Here is a 21,287-nt window from a genome sequence, read left to right as displayed (position 1 = left end):
CGCCTCGAACGCTGCGTTCCCTCCCATGCTTTACAAAGTTTCAGCCATCTCCCCACGCGTCGACCTTTTGGGTCAGCGCACCGGTAACAGATGAGCTCCTCTTCCAACTTTACAAAGCTGGGACGCGCCTGACGCGAATGCCCTATTGGGTCATCGCCTCGAACGCTGCGTTCCCTCCCATGCTTTACAAAGTTTCAGCCATCTCCCCACTCGTCGACCTTTTGGGTCAGCGCACCGGTGGCAGATGAGCTCCTCCTCCAACTTTACAAAGTTGGGACACGCTTGACGCGAAGGCCCTATTGGGTCATCGCCTCGGACACTGCATTCCCTCCCATGCTTTACAAAGTTTCAGTCATCTCCCTACGCGTCGACCTTTTGGATCAGCGCATCGGTGGCAGATGAGCTCCTCCTCCAACTTTACAAAGCTGGGACGCGCCTGACGCGAAGGCCCTATTGGGTCATCGCCTCGGACGCCGCATTTCCTCCCATGCTTTACAAAGTTTCAGCCATGCGCGAAGCTTCAATGCACCTTACGCGACGTCCCATGCTGCTTGACCGCCTCGAACGTTACGCACAATAATGAAGCTTTGACACATCTGCCAATTATCATAACCTCGATTGCTGCGACGAATCAACCCCCAAAGCTCCCATGACTTGCGGTCCGGTCAGGAAAGCAAATTCACGCATGATATAAATATTCATCCCGGACTTGGGGGACCACTGTTACGCCCCGATTATTTACGCCTTGACACCGAAATGTCATCTCGCCTCCGAGGCCGAGATCAAGTGGACCCTCCGCAGTACCATTTTATTCCGACCTGAAAACAACCCTCCCGAAACTTCTCCGAAGTGATATAGCGATTCCTACTACTGATCTGAACAACAACAACAACAACAACAACAACAACAACAACAACAACAATAATAATAATAATAATAATAATAATAATAAAAGACTTAGACAGAAATTTATAGAATGCATTGAAAAACAATTTTAGATTTTGAGTGTGTGTTAATCAGTCATTAATCTTACGTAATTCGAAAAATTTTCAACTTATGTTACACCTAAATAACAGTCCATAAAATGCATGGAACACGTTACATGACACCATGCTCTATTTTTCTCTTTTCTTCTTCTCTCTCCTTTTTTTTTTTTTTTTGCATTTCCCCTATTTCTTACCTGAAATACATAAATGTTCTAATTTTTTTCTTTTTTTATCGAGAAAAACATGGCTGGCTCACGAGCTTATGTTCGTGTCGAGTCACGGTTAATCAATATATCTATACACTGCTGGGTGAATCCCACGAGGATAAATATAGGAAAAAATTACGTAAACACACTAGCTTGTGATTGGAAATTGAAATTTATCGCTTTCAAAAAAATTGAAAAATACCAATACGGGGATTAGTTGGAAATTAATGAGCCTTTTAGATTAAAAAAAAAAAAAAATGAGTTAATTCAATTACTTACAAGATTTGACTTACATGAGAAATATCAACGTTCAATAAAAGTTGATTATTGATTCTAGAAAACATTTGGGAAAATTATGAAAATTGTGTTTTTAATTATTCTTTAATAAGTATTTCTTTATTAAATAAATTTGTATTTTAATTCCATTTATTTAAGATTAATTCCGAATGTTATGGCCAGGGGTGGAGCTAGAAATTTTGTTCGGTGCGGTCATTATTTAATCTAGGTCGAACTTTTTCGATCATTGATTTAATTATATTATGCAATGTTAAAAATGACGTAGCAACAATACTAAGAAGATAACCATCTTCCTCCTTAGTCCTAGATTAGTGGGAAGTTGTGCAACATCAAAATCCACTTTCCTCGATATCTTACCGTCAACATTTTCTACAAATGATTTTCTTTTAAAGAATCTCTCCAGTAGCGCTTTACACTAAAATAAATCAAAAGTGACAATTAAATACTAATTGATAAGAATCACAACTAACTTTTACTAAGGTAGAATACTAAAAAATAAGCACTAATCGGTTAAATGATTGACAGAAATTAAGATTTCATGAATCCATTACAATATTACCAAGATTCGACATTCACATAATCAAGACCCCCAACATTAAATAGAAAAATCGCATGATCGGGATTGTGAAGGGCTCTACTCTTGATTATGGCTTTTAATTTTTGTCATTATCTTTTAGTTTTAATAATTATTTTTCATAATTATCTAAATTCAAGTTATTTCTTTAAACAGTGGTTGTAAACCATCATGACAATTAGTTGTTTTCTAATTGAAGTTATAGAATTTCGAGTTTTTCAATATCTTTAATGCTTGGTATTTGATATTTCAAATCAACAAGTTCAAATTTTAGGAAAGTAAAGGTAACGCTGGCATCAACGGATGGTACTGGAGCCTGGGGGAAGAAGTGGAAAATTTGGGATGAGGGAGTTTTGGAGGAGGTACCGTAAGTTCTGGATGGATTGATGAATTGAATTGAATTGAATTTCATTGTTTTCTTTCTATTTTTTATTATTAAATGATATTTCTTTTTATTATTATTAAAATTATATCACATAAGATGTCATTAGAACGATTAGTGCATTCATTGATTATGAATAGCTTTATACATTTAGTTCAATCACTTGTTATCCCATCACAAAATTAACACAGCGATCAAATTGTCAAAATTATTAAGCTCAGATTTTATTATCTATGAAAAAAAAAAATTGATTTGACGACATTCCACATGGTGACTAATGGATTCAGACTCATTTAACATGAAGCTTTTGAGACCCAGAAGTTACTTCTGGACCTGTTTGACTAATTTTTGTGAAAGTGCATCTAATAATTAAAAGAGCTTTTAAATGAAACTGGTCTAATGTAATTTCATTTAAAAGTATTTCAAGAATAAAAAGTGATTTTGAAAAAGGGGCATTTTTAAAAATATCCAATTTTAAGGGTATGAGTTGAAAAATGTCCACTCATTTGAATTAAATACCAACTTGTCTATTATGCCCTTAATGAAAAACTACATTTTGAAATAGTATTCTCTACATTCGATTTTTTTTTTCAATTTGTCACGAATTCTAAGAAGTAGCTTCCATGAGAAACTACATTAAAATAATGTTTCTCGACATTTCATATGTCATTCTCGACATATGAACACCGTTTCATTTGTCTAAAATGATATTTCATTTTGAACACGACATTTCTCTACATTTAAAAATGGAGTTCTCGACATTTCTGAATCAATGAAAAACATGACATTTATTGTGATTTGACATGTATACTTTTTAAAATAAATATGGCAGGTTATGTATCAAAATTTTATTGGGCAATAACAATATTACAAAAATGTCCTTTTTTTGTCATAATGTGGAATTATGAATTGTTAATAAGGGTATTTTGGTCTAAATTCTTCCAAATTAGACATTTTTGCAATGGTGAACATTTTTGCAAATGACTAAGTAAAAAATAGACATTGTTTGTGAAATTTCATTCAAACAAAAATTAAGATAACTTACTATAAAAGATCTTCTACAAGAAGTTAAAAAAAAAGCCATATAAAATAAACCCATCATATCACAAGTACAAGTTCTTTTAGTAATTTTGTCTCACTCCCAATGTAATCAGCTAATCATTAATCAGTAAAACAACAATAAATAAGGAAAATTTCAAATGGAGTCTAGTACAAATATATCACATACATATTAACATATTAAGCTCCTATTTGTCATCCAATTTCTCCTATTTTATCACATTATTTTTTCTACAGTATTCATTTTTAACCACGCATTCTTCATTAAAATAATATAACACATAAATAAAAAACTTTTCATTCTTTTTTACCTACACATTTCAACATCAATCACTATTCCATAATACATTCTTCTCAAATAATGGATGACAAACACACCCTAATTTTATCTTCCCCAACCAAGCTAGTGGAGGCAGCGCTAACGTTGGCCAGTGAGATCGGATTTCAGGGAAGAATAAGCGAAAATTTTGGGATGAGAGTGTTGGGAATCTACTTATACATGCACAGCGGAATTTAAAATAATTTTCGATTCCCACCAAGAATCGCCTTTGTGTTTAGATAGAAATTGTGATAAGATTGTACATTTTCCAGATCTGCAATCCTTTTGCTTTTCTTTTCGTTCCACAACTTTGATTCGCCACCACAGCTGTCCAATTGTCCAGCCTCCAACGGTGATCCACACAGAGAATATGATTGCAGCCTCTAGGATTTTTTCTTGTGCCAGCAAAAATAATGAAAACCCATATGGACCTCAAACCCTAGTTATGTATTTATATAAACCCAAACAGGCTCGGCCCCGTTCGGTCCAATAATTAATTAATCCAATTAATTAAACCCGGTCCGTGAATTAATTAATCTAATTAATTAATTCGAAAATATAAATAACAAATCCAATTAATTAATTTATCCAACGATTGTTAAATTAACCAATTGGCAATTTGCAATCTTCCAATTCTCTTTTGTGTGTGACCCATTAGGTTCCCGACCACGATGTCTAACGACGTGAAATATTATTTTGATCTAATCAAAATTGATAAATTAAAATACCCCTTTTAATTTATCGTCAATTCACATTCGCTGTCCCTGATTGACATCTAGCAATGTGTCAGGGCAATACATGTGACGGGAAATGTCACGTGGTATGACAAAATCAAATTCGTTCGTTTACCGTGAAACTATAATCCCTTCGTCAATATGATCCGATAAATTACGAGATATGAAATTGTGTTAATCTCGATCATCGATCATATCTTTCATTCCACTATTAAGTCAATATAAATCGAAAACTCATTTTCGACTTATGAGTACACCTTGGCCAAGGATTTGATCATTGACTTAATTGAATGAAACGCAGATCATAATCTCCTACTATCTAAGAGTGACGAATCCTTTATTGATCAATCACAACCTTCATACGATTCTTGACGTACCCGAACGATGTCGTATTAGCAGCCTTTTTCAGAGCAACATCCAATACCGCCAAAGTATAACTGTCCTCATATAAGGTATCGTGACGATCTTAAGTCAAATGATCAATTCCACTATCGAACGTTTGAGATTAACCACTGACACTCAGATAGTTATCCATGTGGAATCTCTCGACGGGTCTCCAGTGTTTTGTTCTATAACAAAAACATCCACGTGTTCATTTAAGTGTCACCACACTTTAACTTGTGAGATCAGCTACTTACTTTACAAGTAAGAAATGCCACACGTGATGGTCTATCCGTAATAACGATATCCGTATCTCGTTATTACTTACGACCACGGATGATTTAAGATTCAATCAGATGTAATTTGTATCTCACAATCACAACTCCTTGTGATTAACAAATTACAAATATTCGAATTTACGGACTCTATTATTTATTTAATTGTCTATTAATTAAATAATAGATTTGTCATTTAATTGCATTAATTATATATAAAAGTATTTATGTTCAAAATTGATTTAACCTAGGGCATAATACTTACAGAGAGAGTTTTGGAAGAGGCATAATAAGCTCTAGATGGTTTTTAATAGTTGGCGGAATTGAAAGGTAGATGAGTGAGCTTGTTTGGCAAATATGATCATAAAGGGATTACACTGTGCAACCGCAACACCCATTTTAGTTGAAGCAAAACCTAAATTGGGTTATATCACGTGATCGTATGATACAAATTTCAATAGAATATTTTCTTTCCTTTTCAATTTAGACCATCTTTACGAAAGAATTTGGCCAAGGTTTTAACCTAATTTTGGGAGGAAAAATTAGATATTCTTCATATTAAACATGGAGAACAAGGCTAGGAAGAGTTGGAAAACATTAAAATCAAGAGATTGAAGATCTAAAGTAAGAAAAATTTTGAAATCATTTAAGACTCGGTTAAAGGCCTTGCAATTATACTTTTGGGTGATGAATAATCAAAACTTTTTGTTGCATTTGCATCTTTAGCATGTTAGGCTAAACTTATAATATCGAGATAATGATGTAAACTGTTAATTACCCAATTTTAATTCAAAGATAATTTCTTTACGTATTATTTGTGTGGATTGATTGTTATCACATTTATGTGAAATATTTGAATGCTTGAATATCATTTAGATAATAAGTGACTTTTTTTTAATAAAAACATCTACGCATCCTTAGTGACTTTTTAGGGTTCACCGAGAAAGGTTGATGAGGGTTAAGGGTTCTCCAACTATATATATAAATAAAAAATACAGGGAACGAAGGGGACATAAAACTTACCTCCAAATGCAACAAGTGAATAAAAAAAATTAAGACAATAAATAAAGAAGTACTACTTCTCTATACAATGGAGTTAATGCAAAAAAGGAGCCTAAGCTACAAACCTCTAAAGCTAGGCAATCCATGTCTGTCGATCTGCACCAGTGTCCTAATCTATCGTGTTAGATCAATTGGTCTATATTCCTAATAGTATCGATGATCCCAACCCTCAAAAGCAAGCGACTCTGCAACCTAGTTCCCTTCTTTGTAGATGTGGAAAACCATGTCTTCAAAGTAGAAGATATCTCTGATCTGTTTAAGAAGTCCTCCTATATGAAGGAAAGATACCATATGGTATACCCTCCAAATATTTCGTCGGGCCACCATGCAGATCTCTCTATACTTCATAGTCCGTAAAAAACCAGAATATCAGTAGAGGAATGATGGTGTGAACATGTTTACAGCAAACGTACTGTCTAGAATATCTCTATCTCTGGAACCTCTGTCTGGCCCTCTCTCCTAAAGTAATGCCATACCTGATTAGAGATTTTGCTGCTAGTGAAGATATGACTGATAGACTCGATCTCAGAGCAACACTGACATTGAGAGGCCAACTGATGCCCTGAATAACTACATAAACTGAAAGGAGATCTTGCCATAATCTCCAACAAAAGAATGAAATAGAGGTAGGTAAAATGGAGCTCCGCAGTAATCGATACAAATCCTGAGACTGCTAACCGACCAGGTTAGCTACCATGCTGAATTGGGAGCAAGTTATTATCCGAAGTAATCCTCTAAACAATACGGTCTGGGGTATCTGCACATATAGGAACCACCCCTATCTACTTTGCCATGTGATGAGGAAAAGCCTGTAATAAGTGTCCAAAATCCCACCTAGTGTCATAAAAAATCCTGCACCCTCGTAGATGTGTACTGCTTGTTTAGGAATATGGATGATGGTGTAATATTACTGTTCCAGCAATCGTGCTACAAAATATCTGTCCAGCTCCAAGGTGCCATGCAATGTGTGGCTCAGTGTGTGGTGCAACTCTTTTCAACCTTTTCCAGATAAGAGATGCCGAGTAGAGAACCACTACAAGTGATGGATGAGTCACCTTACATTATTTGCTTAGTAAGATTTGAGCCCAAAGAGAATTATGAGACCGAAACAACCACCAAAGTTTCATAGAGAATGTGTCTGCCACATCCTGTAGTCTCCTAAATCTTAGTCCACCCTCATCTATTGGAAAGCAAGTATGCGTGCCGGATCCCCATAATTCTATAGGAACCGTGCAAAGATGCTCTCCAACTTTTTCAGTGAAACCTTCAGAAGCTGTATAATTTGAAAAAGACAAAGTGGTATAGATGATAGTATTGATCTCAATAGAGTAATTCGACCCCCATGTGATAATAGACAAGAAGCCCAGCCTGATATGATGTTCTTAACCTTTCATGATGAGGTCATTATATAAGAACTCTTGTCTCCTTTAAATAAGGGTACTCCCAGATATCTAAACGGCTACTGCTAATGAGTAAATCCGGTTAAGAATATAAGTCTTCTGATCCGAATATCTAGTGCCCATCTAGGTAATATAAGACCACTCTTGTCTCTATTCATCAACTGCCAGAAACTCTCTCGCAATGCTCCAAATAGTCGAGGACCCTCCTGATAGATTGTTTCCATCCATTAGCGAATATGATCATGTCGTCAGCAAAATAAAAATGTGAGACAATAGTTTTGCCTCCATGCAGATATCGCATATTGGGATAGGCCTGAAACCTTTGAGCGAGAAGTGAGAGAAATGGTCCGCAGAAATAATGAATAGAGAATGTGAAATGGGATTACACTACCTGAGCCCACGTGAGGATTGGAAAAAACCACATGGACGACCATTCAGAAGCATTGAGAACTGACACTCCGAAATGCATAGTCTAATCCTATCAATCCACAAGTGATCAAATCCAAACGCCTCCAGTATAGAATAAATGAATTCCCAATCCATATGATCATATACCTTAGCCATGTTAAGCTTCAGCATAGCATTTCCCCTTGTACTTTATTATCCAGAGTGTGGAAAAGCTCCTTAGTCAATAACACATTATTCCCTATAAGGCGACCGGGGATAAAACCACTCTATTGAGGAAAGATAATAAGGGGCAATAGTGAGCTCAATCTTGTATTCAACAAGGCTGATAGGTCTATAATCTATCCATCGACAAGCATTCTCCCTTTTTAGGAGCAAAACAATGGAGGTAGCAAAAAAACCATGAGCCAAATGGCCGTCCTCAAAGAAATCAATGACCGCATTGTAAACAACCTCCTGTATGATATCCCAATAATGTTGAAAGCATAGTGATGAGAATTCATTTGGGCCTCCGAAACTATTAGCTTCAATACTAAAGACAGCTTTCCGCACCTCATAAATCAAAGGGAGACTGTTGAGTGCTATACTATCTGCCTCCGTTAGCAGCGGGGGTAGGATGTCTGGACAAATGGGATCCAAGGACTATGAGGGAGCAGATAATAATCTTGAAAAAATGATATAGTCGACCTCTGAATGTCATCAGCAAAAGATAATACCCTCATTCCTAAGTCTTGATAGTCTTGATACGAGATCTTGTCCGACGTCCCTGAATCATCGTATGCAAGTATCGAGTGTTGTGGTCTGCATACACAACTAACGTGAACTGACCTTCTGCTTCTAGAAGCCCTCCTCAATAGATGAAGTCCGGTTTAGATAAGCCTGTGCTCGATGCAATAAATCACGACACTCCGTCGGGTCACTCTAAAAATCAATCTCTAATTGGTCGACCCTCTTCTCAACGTCCTTCACCTGCTGGAAAATATTACCGAATACCCATTATTTCAACCTGAAAAACTTCTCTTAAAGAGTAGCCATCCCTTTATGATAAGTTGGGAGTAACCACTTCTGAAAGACGAAAGCTAAGAAATCATGGTGCTTAGTCCATACATTGAGGAATCAAAAGGGCCTAGGTCCTAAATCCTTATCGAATGTCCACTATAGATGTAAAGAAGAATGATCAGATGAAGTCTGATTCAGATACCTCACTGTAAGTTGTCGACAAAAAGATATAACCGTGTAGTTAATCAACACTCTATCCGATCTTTTCATGACCCAACCATTGGTCCAAGTATGCTAATTTTTACATAAACCAGCATCCTCTAAACCACAATCCAACATCATATCAGAAAAAGTAGTAGAACTTCAATCATGAGTACTTTGATCAGTACGCTTACCATCATATGCAATAATGGTAAAGTCTTTTTCAACTAGCCAAGGATCTTCCATGGAAAGGGAAATGTGGTGAAGTCGTGCCCACAAGTCCCTCTTGGTAGCAATATCACATGAGGCATAGAAAGAGGTCAGATAGATGGGATGCGCTAGTCTGGGATCCTCAATTCTGACTTAAAGGAATTGGGAATGATCATGAATACTAGAACAGTGGTCCCCATATTCCAAAAGAACCAGATCTTGTTCGACTCATTTTGAACTCTAGCATCAAAGCACAGATATCGTGGAATAAACGCAAGCCTATGTTGAAGAACAAAAGGCTCTTAGAGACAAACCTTATGAAGCTGAATCAATTTCTTCAAGCGCCTGCGAGTAGCTAAACTAGCTACACCTCTCACATTTCATATGATGGCACTCATAGGGATGAAGAATGTGAGGAGGTATTGTATGTCTGACTCCTAGTGATCCTTTTGATTGGATGTGGAGTGTTAATAGCCCGTGGTTGTTTCTTCCATGTAACTCGAACAAAATTGTCATCCTCTATCCGTCCTGCCATACCAACCCAATCCTCAACAGAAGATCTACGAAACACACCGTGTTGGTGTATCTCAATTTGTGATGTAATTCTTTATATCCGACTGCTCAGAATGCAGAGAAGGAATAGAAGCCTCTCTTTTATACTGACATATGAGTGAAGCGCTAGAAATAGGAATGCGGCCAGGTGTAGGGCCTAGTAAATGTCTGGCCACTGTATCTATACCCTCTGAGTCATGTGGTCGATTAGTCACGTTATGAGCCAAGGGATTGGTGAAGGTACTAGAAACATGAATAGCAATCTGTGATGGAGTCAAAGTTAATGAAATAATAGTTGATGGAGCAATACTGTCTGGGACAATTGACTGAACCTCTGCAGGAGCAACTGCCTAAACCACTAGAGGAGTAACTGATGTAGTATCCAAATGAATGGGCAAAGTGCTCAAGGGCGGATTGCAAACAATCTGAGCATGTACTTGCAGGGTAACTATCTATCTTTGAGTATTTATAACACCTGGGACTTAGGAAACACCACTCACTATAGTTGGATGATCTGAGGAAAATGGGCACCTGAAGTACTAGCAATCTGTTGTCTCTTTTGATCCTTACGAACTGCGGTCCATCTTTAACGTGGCTCAAACTCAACCCCTTTTCCTTTACCTTTATCCTTAGCTGGCATATCAGGTGAAAGGATAGGCTTAAAAATAGGAACAACAGAAACATGATTCGGTGGCACTGGTCGCGCATCGTGCGTACAATGATCATCCATGTGCTCAAAATGTTTGCATCTGTGACAAAATGCCAACCTTTTGTCATACAGAACATTCAACCAATAGCCACCGAGTTTCTCCCTCTCGATCTAAACTCTATCGAGGAGATCATAATCTAAATTCACCTGCACACTTACCCTAGCCTCACTAGGACGACGAAGATCAGAGGTTGCCTCATCAATAGGCAACATAAATCCAATAGCTTTAGCAATAGATATAGACTGCTCTTAGCCCAAAAGTGGATAGGTAGAAGAGAAAAGGATATCCAGATTGGAGAAATTGCGGTCTTCTACAATAGACTAAAACTCGGAGTCCATTTAAAGACTCTCATAGGGGAACCATCAATATACCACATAGGTTTAAGAAAAATCGTGCATAGTTATCCTCGTGCTCTAAATGAATCAAAATGTGTATGGCATCAATCAAACCAATACTATAATCTCCACAGAATCCAAAACGTGAAAAATTATCATGTACCTTAAACATAGGGGGTCTACGGTGCACAAATTTGCCAACAATCGTTAACTTATATGGCTCAGCTAGGATATTGAACTGCAGGTTCACCATGATGAATGAAAGGCTCCCTAGAAATAAGCCCCGTGATTCGTGGACTCCAGTAGTGCTTTAAGGGTCTGAGCAAAAGACTTCTAACTCCTCTCAACCTGGGAAATAATTAGCATGTTACCAACTGCTGCAGCATAAGAGTTTAGACCGGTACGTGCAGGAGTTGCATTTGCATTACCCCGTGGTGTTGTTCGAGGTGTTGGGGGCTGTCTGCGCATTGGAGGAACATGTGCGTTGGTGAAATGTACAGCCTGAGAGGTATGGGGTGCTGTTTTAGTAGCCACAGGGTTTTTCCACGTTCTGGAAACATTAAGATAGTTTCTGAACCCTAAAGATATCCAGAAACAGTAGATAGAGCTACCTCGATATGTGTACCAATTGGCACGCTTCCCAAATACATCACATGCAACTGAATTAGGAGCCAAATTTTCTGTTCCCTGGGTCTTTGTATGTTTTGACATCATTGGTGATGTCCCATACTGAAGGATCTGCCCAGAAAATGCTGAATTTGTTGCCTCGTTTTTGTGCCATTTGGCTCGAATCCCAATGGAAGATAAGCGACATTTTTGTACAGGAGTGGAGGTCTTCTCTAAGGTTTTCAGGTGTTCTGGAAACAATGACAGTATTAGATTGTTAGGATTCTACCCAGAAACAACTAGTACAGCAGCCTTGATTTGCATGCAATAGGGCACAAATTCTAATGTAGCACTTCCAACCAAGCTGGAGGCACCCCTACAGTTCTAGGGCCTCCTGAGTCCAATGGTAGTGTCAATTTGCCTACATTCTGCACAGGAATGGAATAATTTGGACCATCAATTTTTGAGTTGTGAAGATCAATGTGGACTCAAAAATTTGACAAACAAGTGTTGTAATTTCTACAATCGATCGATTATCCGTTGTTGTGTGATGCTGAATTTCAATTCCTCCAAGTGGATTTGGATGTTGAGTAACTATAGAGCCTCGAATTGATGGATTAAAATTGGCCTCTCGCGAACGGATCGTTCTTGAGGTCAATTCCAAAATTGTTTCATTTGGTTGAGTAATTGCAGCAATTGAATTGTTACCCAAAATATTTTTAGATTTGCTCAAGAGAGCTTATTGACTAAAACAGGATCGTTCGTTGTCAATCTATACATAAATTAGGTTAAAATATATAATTAGAGAATTGGAACAAGAGACTAATTGTGGAGTCAGATTCCTAAGCATTTTTTCACATAAAGCTTTAAAAATATTCTTTACGTGTTTTGGATAGTAATTAGTACAATTACTTGATAAGTATATTTACTCACAAGTTCAATACTATTTTAACTTGATTTTAGTGGCTAGATCTTATGAGTATTGAATATTTAATATGTTATTAGTGTTGTTTTATAAGTTTGGTGAGGTGGTATTAATTAATACAAAAGGAAAAAAGGGCAAGGTCCAAAGTCTGGGACTGAAGTTTAAATCCTCAAAAGTTGTATCACACTTCACGATAAAGTTTAGAGAATGATTGGATGTAATTAGAAGTAAAAAATGAGCGAAATATGGTCAAAATACTTTCACAAATTAATTTTCAACCGTACAAGTATATTCTAAATTTTTAGTTGGAGATTGAGACCATTTTTGAATTAGTAAACATTTGAATTAGAAAAAGCTACTTTAGTAAACTTGTAGCCCTTTAGGTTATCATTAAAATCCAATTTGAATCACCTCAATTGAACATCGAAAAAAAAAGTTATGATAAAAATATTAAATGATGTTCACTGTCGAATTGTTTCCCGAGAAATGACACCGTGGCACCACCCATGATTTCTTTGCAGCATAACATGCTCTTTTTTTTGGGGCGCGGATTTTTTGCCTGTTAAAAGTCTATAAAAACTCCAAATTCAGGGAAAGTATAAACACAAGGGAAAAGGCACTTGAGAAAGGTTTCACATATTGAAAGACATAGAACAAAACTTGAAGAATTAGAAAGCAAAATCAAAGGAGAAAAATAACAAAAATCAAGGATTTGGATTCAATATTTGGAATAAGAAGAGGAACTTGGTGCAAGATTTATCTACTTCTTCATATCTCATTCCAATACCCGATAATGTACTCAATGCAAATCTTTCTTTTTTCTTCTATTATCATGGGAAGCTAAGTTTTTTATTTCTGCAAAACTTAGTAAGTGTAAGTAAGAAAAACACAAATTTGATTTGAATTTTCTTCCATTTATTAATTAGGCTGTATATATATGTGTATATATTTTTAATTTTGTCATAGAATATTGAAATAGGGCTAAGACTTCATATTTTTAGAAATGGCCAGAATCTACCATATTTGTAGGGCAACAACATTGAAGTATCCCTCTGAATCTGGAAAATAGGATGTTTCGAATTCGAGATGGATTCAATGAGAGGGGACGTAGGATTTAATTTTTCATATGATAAGTAGAGTTTTTGGAACTAGTGATACTAGAATGTTTTATTGTATTGTATTAAAATTGTATTTTTAAGCTAAAAAAAATAAAAGAAAAAATTAATTAATTAATTTATTCACAGGAATGAAGAAAATGTTACCGAACCAGTTGATTATATGTCTTTCATTTTGTCTCGATTACATTCACTTCAAAGTTGAACCACGCTAAAGGTACATAATAGTTTGATAGATTTTATTTTATTTTTTTACAGAATACATGTTGCGCTATGTAACTGTAACCGATTTCAAGTATGTGACGAGGTTTTCAAATAATAAGACCAGGAAGTGTTTTTGTTGTGAGCTTCAACGATAGACCCCATTCATTGAAAAAGCAACGAGTGCACGGAGTGATGGCCATTGCCTATAGCAGAGAACAACTGGTTGTCCAATATTTTCAGGGTGGGTTAAAAATCTAAATGATCATTGAACTTTGCACAACATTTTTTATTGATCATTAAACTTTGAAAATTTTTCGGATGGTCATCAACTAGTCAACTTATTATCTCTTTCGTCATTAAAATTTAAAAAAATTTCGAGATGGTCACCGAACTTATCATATTGTTTCACATGCATAATGCAATAACTCATTGTTTAAATATTTTACTCACTCATGTGATAAATAAAGATGCTAACGCAGCATATTAATTCGTTAGTGGACGACAAATCAGTCAAAAATGCGTTTTAATGGAAAAAAGCTATAAAAATACTAAATAAAAATATATATAAACAGAAGAAAATAAATAAATGTTAAAATCCAATCGCATTTTCTTATAAGCATTTTTAATAAATGAAAGCTTTTTTTTCGGTTGATTTATTGGCAACCAACGATGATAATATGCCATGTTAGCGCTTTCATCTGTCAGGTCAAAAAAGTCAACAAGTTCATCAAATTTTTTAACGTAAGTTACTGAGTGATTGATATGGTAAAAATTTGATAAGTTTGATGAAAAATATTCTGCAAAGTTTATTGTGCATTTGAATTTTTAACTCGTTTCTATGCAGAGGGATTAATGCAGCCTAAAGTTATTCTTGGGTTAAATGAGGCAGGCGAGGCTGATAGTGATGGTGGTGATGAAGAGAACAGATCAATTTTAAGTAGGATTATGGTACTCTCCAAAATAAAAAAAAAATCCAAAATACATTTTCCCAAAATTTCATTAAAATATAGCCCAAACAAGGGCTATATATGTTTGGCAAAGCTAAAACTTTACTTATCAAACAAAATTTTCAATCAATGCATTTGATAAGATTCAAAATTTACTATCAACATATTATGTAAAATCCACAATTACTCCTCCTAAACACTTAGAAAAAAAAATACAAATAAATAATATACTATAACACTAATGAAAGATTGATTGGAAAATTGTAGTATTCTAAAAACCATAAAGGGTGATTAGACATGAAGATGAAATTTCAAGTTTTATGTGTTTAAGCGAGCCTAGACGAGACTTAAACATAAAAAAAAAATGTTTTCTTATTTATAATATTATTTTAAATTTTGAATCATTTTAAAAAGTATTTTATAATTAGAATAATACATATTAAACATCTAAAATTATAAATTTTACTTAATAACTTCTATCATTAGTCAATTATACAATTTTCAAGTTTTCAAAATGCAAAAATTTGAATATTTTTCATAGTTTCAATTTTTAATTAGACAAGTTTCACTTAATAGATTTATAGGAACTTCATATATGTTTTTGAAGTTTATAATAACATGAGTCTCAAGATTATAGTTACATAATATAGATAACACCAAAAATGAAATCTTATTTAACTATTTGGATAAAGTTATTTTTAACTTTTCTACAGATAAAATCTTTTAAAAAACTTGAAATTAAAGTCAAATATATTTTTAAAAAAAATTAATAATAAGCTAAAGTTAAATAAAAGACTTTTAAAAAAATTAAAAAAAAATAATAAAACGTGTCTACGAAAGACGAAAGAAATGAAAGAAAAAATTTGGTCGTTTATGAATTGGAAAAAAATAGTGTTTAGGCACGAAGCGAGACATTTCACCCGAGTTTTGAAGCTCGGTGGTGCCTAGGTGCCATTTAGAAGAACTTTTTAAAACATTGAAAAATTACAATATTGGTCCATATGACATTTTAACGGAAAATTTGATGAAAACTTTCCATTGAAAATAGTGACACACCATTCATAATTGAGGATGTTCTTGTTTCTTTTGAAAGTTGGAGACAGATTTATGAGTTGATCAATAAATTGAAGAATAATTTACAACTCATCAATAGTGTAGGGACCAACTCTACAATCTTTCCAAATACAATGGACTGCTAGTGCTAATCTTTTTTTTGATCAATAAATTGAAGAATAATTTACAACTCATCAATAGTGTAGGGACCAACTCTACAATCTTTCCAAATACAATGGACTGCTAGTGCTAATCTTTTTGGCATTTGATTCTGTTGTAACATCGACTGAGTTTTTATATGACCTATAAATAGCTTCCTCTCTGCTATACCCATATACAACCCACCCTCTACGCCGTCGCTCCTGTTATCTTCAAACTTCAATCTCCCTTGTTTCTTGAAATCAAGCTAAAAAATGGCTTCTGCAACCACATCTCTAATCAATTCATTTGAATGTTGTGCCTCTTCCGTTTCAAGAACTGCATTTTCCCCTTCCCATCCCACAAACCCATTCATCTGCCTGCACTCTTCTAAGCCAGCTAAATACGTACGTCTATCGTCTTCTTCCACTTGGGCCTCCCAAAAATTCAAGATTTTGCCATATAGTGTGGTACCACTTGTTGTACAAACCTCGCACTGGGCTCAGCAAGACGAAGGGGAAGAAAATGAGAAAGATGGGCTGGGATGGGAGAGCCAGTTTTGGGCTTAGGCAGGTGAGGCCCATTCCTCAGGCCCAAATATTTAAAGCCCTAATTTTATTTTTTATTTTTTCTTAATTCCTAATTCTTTCTCGTCTTCCCAGTTCCCTGCCCCCTGTCCCAGAGGCGACTAGCGAGAGGCGAACAACCACAGTCCAGAGAAAGGAAAAAGTAAAACCTACCCACCCGTACCTTGACTGCTTGGCGACGCCGTCTTCTCTCTTTTCTCTCAAGTCTCAGCCGTCCGCCGCGCCGCGCCGCGCCGCGCCGCGCCACGCCACTGCCTGCCGGTATAAAATTAAAATCAGATTTCTATGTATTCCTTCTTCTCTTTGCATTGAAGAATTTCTCAGATATTGGATTGAATAGGGCTATTTTATTGAAATTTGTCTTTGTTATTGGTGATAATTAAGATGGAGTTTCAATTCTGGGTGCTGTGCTGGGGCCTGGGTAGAATGTCATTGTCTGCAACTGCAATGTCCCACAAATACAATATAGAGTTGAAAGTGTAACTAAGTTATTCAAAGGTGAAGCCATTGGTGGTGGGGAATCGAGAATGTCTGTCATTTATTTCCAGTGCTAATTTGTGTAGTGTGTATGTGAAGATTGGGATTTATTCGTTTAAATGGAGGGAAAATGAGTGAATTTTAATGGGTTTTCTAGATTTTTTTGGTAAATTAATTTGGATTGGTAATGAATAATGATGGGTTGGTAGATTAGTGGATTGCTTAAGAGAAGACTACAACTACTCAACCAAGTTCTCAAGAATTCACATTCAATTGTTTATCCAATCTTCACATACACGCCACACGAATTAGCATTGGAAAAAAATGACAGACATTCTCCATTCCCCACCTTCAATGGCTTCACCTTTCAATGCAAAAATTATTTATATTTTCCCTTTAAGTCTCTATGCAGGAGTGCTTTCTTTATGGAAACTGTTAAAGCAATCATTAGTTATGTGAAATGCCTAAATCACATTTAAATTTCTAAAAGTTTCTGCCTCTTCTCCCGTAATAATAACTAATGCACCCACATTGGGTGCCTATGACAACTTGTGTACCTAATAAACTTGTTATAACATAACTTGATAATGTTGGATTTTAACTAGAATTGATTGCCAAAAATAAGTTAAAGGTCAGATTTCATCGTGGAGGAGTTATAAGTGCAAAATTCATATCTTTATTTAGGCAGTGAATGGTACCTGATAACAGTAATCTTTAGGAAAGCAGGCTTGTTTCGGTTGTGGGGCAAAGCTATTTATTGTGCGGGTTGATTAGGCTTCTTAAGGGCTTATTATTGGCGGTGATACAAGGGGGAATAGGTCCGGATTTAAAAATGGATAAAGCAAGGAAACAAAAAGGAGAAGGGTCCTAATGGTCTAATAGAGCATTATTTAGGAATTTGAACTAGCCCAGATCCAATGAAATGGGTCAACTAAAATTTTATTTGAAGCCCGGTTACCATTACCAGTCCAATCCCATTTAGTCTTCTGTCTATATGACTGTGTCTTTTATATCGCTGGTAGATTTTGCGACTTTTACCTTTGTCTTCTACGTAGGTTTCTATTCTTGGTGAGAAAAACTAATTTCCATCCAAATAAGTTTCTTCTCTTTTCTCTGTTCTAGGTATTTTTAATTCTTGTTAAAACTTTTGTTATAGTTTTTATGGTGGTTGTGGAGAATCTTTTACGTTTTAGGGGACATTATTTGATTGTTCTGGTTCATGTCCCATTGTTGATTGTTGTTTGTTGAGTTGAGAATTGAGATGTGCTTATAAGTTATAAGATGTATTTTTTCACCAGTTTATTGACCCATAGTGTGTCAGACTACCAGTCCATTGTGAGTGCCCATTTTTCCATTTTGGCATTGCATTTGGACAGTAACACATGCTTTCTGACATTGGAACATAAAATTGTTATAATTTCAAGCAAAACTGTAATAAATTCATGAAATCAGCATCCATTGTCATTAATTAACATATTATCATATCAAATTATTAATTATCCCTCAGAATTTTGTAATATATTATGAAGATATAGCAACGGAGAGAAGGATACAAGATGAATGGACAGAAATTTGGATAATATAATCCAATCTACCACCAAGTCACCACCCACCCACTACAGCCCTCCTGAACAAGCTAACTTCCATGCAGGCTGCATAGAATGTAATAGAAAAATAAAACAGTAGGGACTTAAGGACTAGTGATATCATATGTTTGAGTAGGATTCATTTGAAGAAATAGACAAAAGGTAGTGTTCAATTTTTCCAATGGTCAAAGTGTCGGTTAGATGTCAACAGTTAAATATAATTTATTTGACAAAAGTAAATAACAACGGGTGGGCTTACTATATGTAGGCACCATGTTTTAGTAGGGGCAGTCTTTTGAAGATCTCTGTAATTCTTGGTTTTCTTTTTTTCTTATGATTTTATTATTTTAAAAGATATATCTTGTGTTTCATATTATTTATTAACACAATCATTTTGAATGGTGAAGCTGGTGTACTGTCCACAAAAAATTATTATATTTAGTTTCTTATGTTTCGGCCCCCTTTATCAAAAATCCTGGATCTTCCCATGGGAGAACCCCTGTCTACATACATTGCCCAAGCTCCTATTTCTATTTAACAGATTAGAGTTTTGTATTCAACATTTGAAACAGTACCCAATCTTAGAGAGAAATTTCAAAGATTCACTCCTTTTTGCCCTATTTACAGAGAAATTTGTTTAATTATGGGGAAAGCGAAGAAAACCCCTAAATTTGCAGTCATGAAGAAAATTGTTACTCACAGAGCACTTAAACAGTAAGCTCACATCTATCTGATTATTTTACGTTTATACTTAATTAATTTGTTAATTGTGTTATTTTTTTGTTTCAGACACAAACAGGAGGTTTTAAACCCAAACAAGAAAGACTTGAGCAAACTAAAACTTCCGAGAAATGTGTAAGTAATTATTGTTTTTATTTTGAATTTAAAAGTTTTGACGTGTTAGTATTTATATATTCGTGATGAAATCGATGCGGTTTCTTTATTTTAATGTAGACCTCAAGTTTCTTCTGCGCTTTACTTTAAGCACAACACTGCGTTAGGGCCACCTTACCGAGTTCTGGTTGATACTAACTTCATCAATTTCTCCATCCAAAATAAAGTGAGTTCTCTATGTTTCTTCTTTTTCTCATTTGATCATATACCTTGTCTGGGACTTTTTCTATACCACTGAATGTTTGGCAAAGTTTCAAGCTTAAAGCGGATGATAATTGCATTCTTTCGTTCAATTTTCTCATTCTTCACCTTGAACCATGTCTTTACCAGATAAGTTTATAGGAGCAAGCATACTCTCTGTGGAAAACATTTAAATGTTTTTAGAGGAAAATTGCAAATCAGGAGGATAAAAATTTTGGTTATTATGTAATGATGATTTTGTTTCTGGGGGACTTGGGATAAAATTCTGTTTTATGCATTTTTACGTCACACAATTTAATTGGACAAGTGGAATGCATGAGACAGCCACCCATAAGTTAGTGTGGTCAAAGGATCCCACTCAATTTTGGAAATTAGCACAATTATATGTGATGCAGCACCAATAGGATGATTAATAGAAACAGAAGAAAGATTCAGAAAGAATGGGGAATTAAGGGAGGGGATAGAAGAAGAATTCAATAGAAGAAGGGGAGGGATGCGCCATAAGCCACCAAAATAATTATTCATTCATCATCAACTGAAAGTTACAATGCAAAATAGGTTTAAATAGTAAACCAACCCTAATGAGCTTGGGCCTGAGCCCATACAAGTCCAAATTTAAATAATAGTCCAAGAAAATAAATAAAGTTTAAATAAAATAAGTAAACGTCGTCCGATATCCTCATCAACTCTCCCGGGGTGGGAGAAAACTCGACCCTGTCGAGTGGATAGATAGTATAGGCTGTAGTCAATCTGATACTCCAAATGCTTCAAGTCAAGCCACGGGGGGCGATCTTTTTGAAGAACCAAATATCTGAACTCCACGGTTGATAACAATGCAAATGGCAACTTGTCCTCAAGAATATGATCCGACCAAGGCGGACGATCCCTCATTTTAATCAAGTACCGACATTGGACTCCAAATAACAAGTACTCCTGCAACTCATCTCCAAAATCTTCACATGATTGCGCATAATGTGGAGCACAATAAGAACGTTGATCTACCCAACAATTAAAGAAGCACCGATTCTCTCCATCAATGGTTAACACAACCTGTTCATCTAAAATTACATCAATTTTATCTTTGTGTGCTGCGACAGGTGGTATTTGAATAGAGATGGCAAAAGATTCGGTGTGGGAGTTCTCAGGTAGAGATAGAAAAGGATCAACAAAAGTGTTAAAATAGCCATTGTAAATATCGAAATCCTTAACAAATAAAATAGGGTGATGGTCATAATGTGATATAAGATCATTGACATAGACATTTTGACCAACATGCTTTGAAATTTTAAAAAGACTAGCATTACACGCTTGCAATATAACATAATTCAAAGTATTGTTTATGCCAATCAACTTGAGGTTTATATAATGCTTTACTTGCTTCAAATTGTTTATTGATCTCAATATGCAAGCTATGAAAATGTAATACAACTACCTCAACTGACATAGACACACAAGCATGTGGGTGCA

General features: G+C 35.4%; 1 pseudogene; it reads left to right on the top strand.

Annotated features, from left to right (window-relative positions):
- The first annotated feature begins 16,245 nt into the window (after positions 1-16,245).
- LOC111409295 overlaps positions 16,246-21,287 on the top strand; it is an 11,649-nt pseudogene continuing 6,607 nt past the window's right edge.

The sequence above is a fragment of the Olea europaea genome, chromosome 14 (assembly GCF_002742605.1).
Source record: "Olea europaea var. sylvestris chromosome 14, O_europaea_v1, whole genome shotgun sequence".
In the NCBI taxonomy this organism is placed as follows: domain Eukaryota; kingdom Viridiplantae; phylum Streptophyta; class Magnoliopsida; order Lamiales; family Oleaceae; genus Olea; species Olea europaea.
The sequence above is the reverse complement of the archived record's forward strand: the minus strand, read 5'-3'. Positions and strand labels throughout refer to the sequence as shown.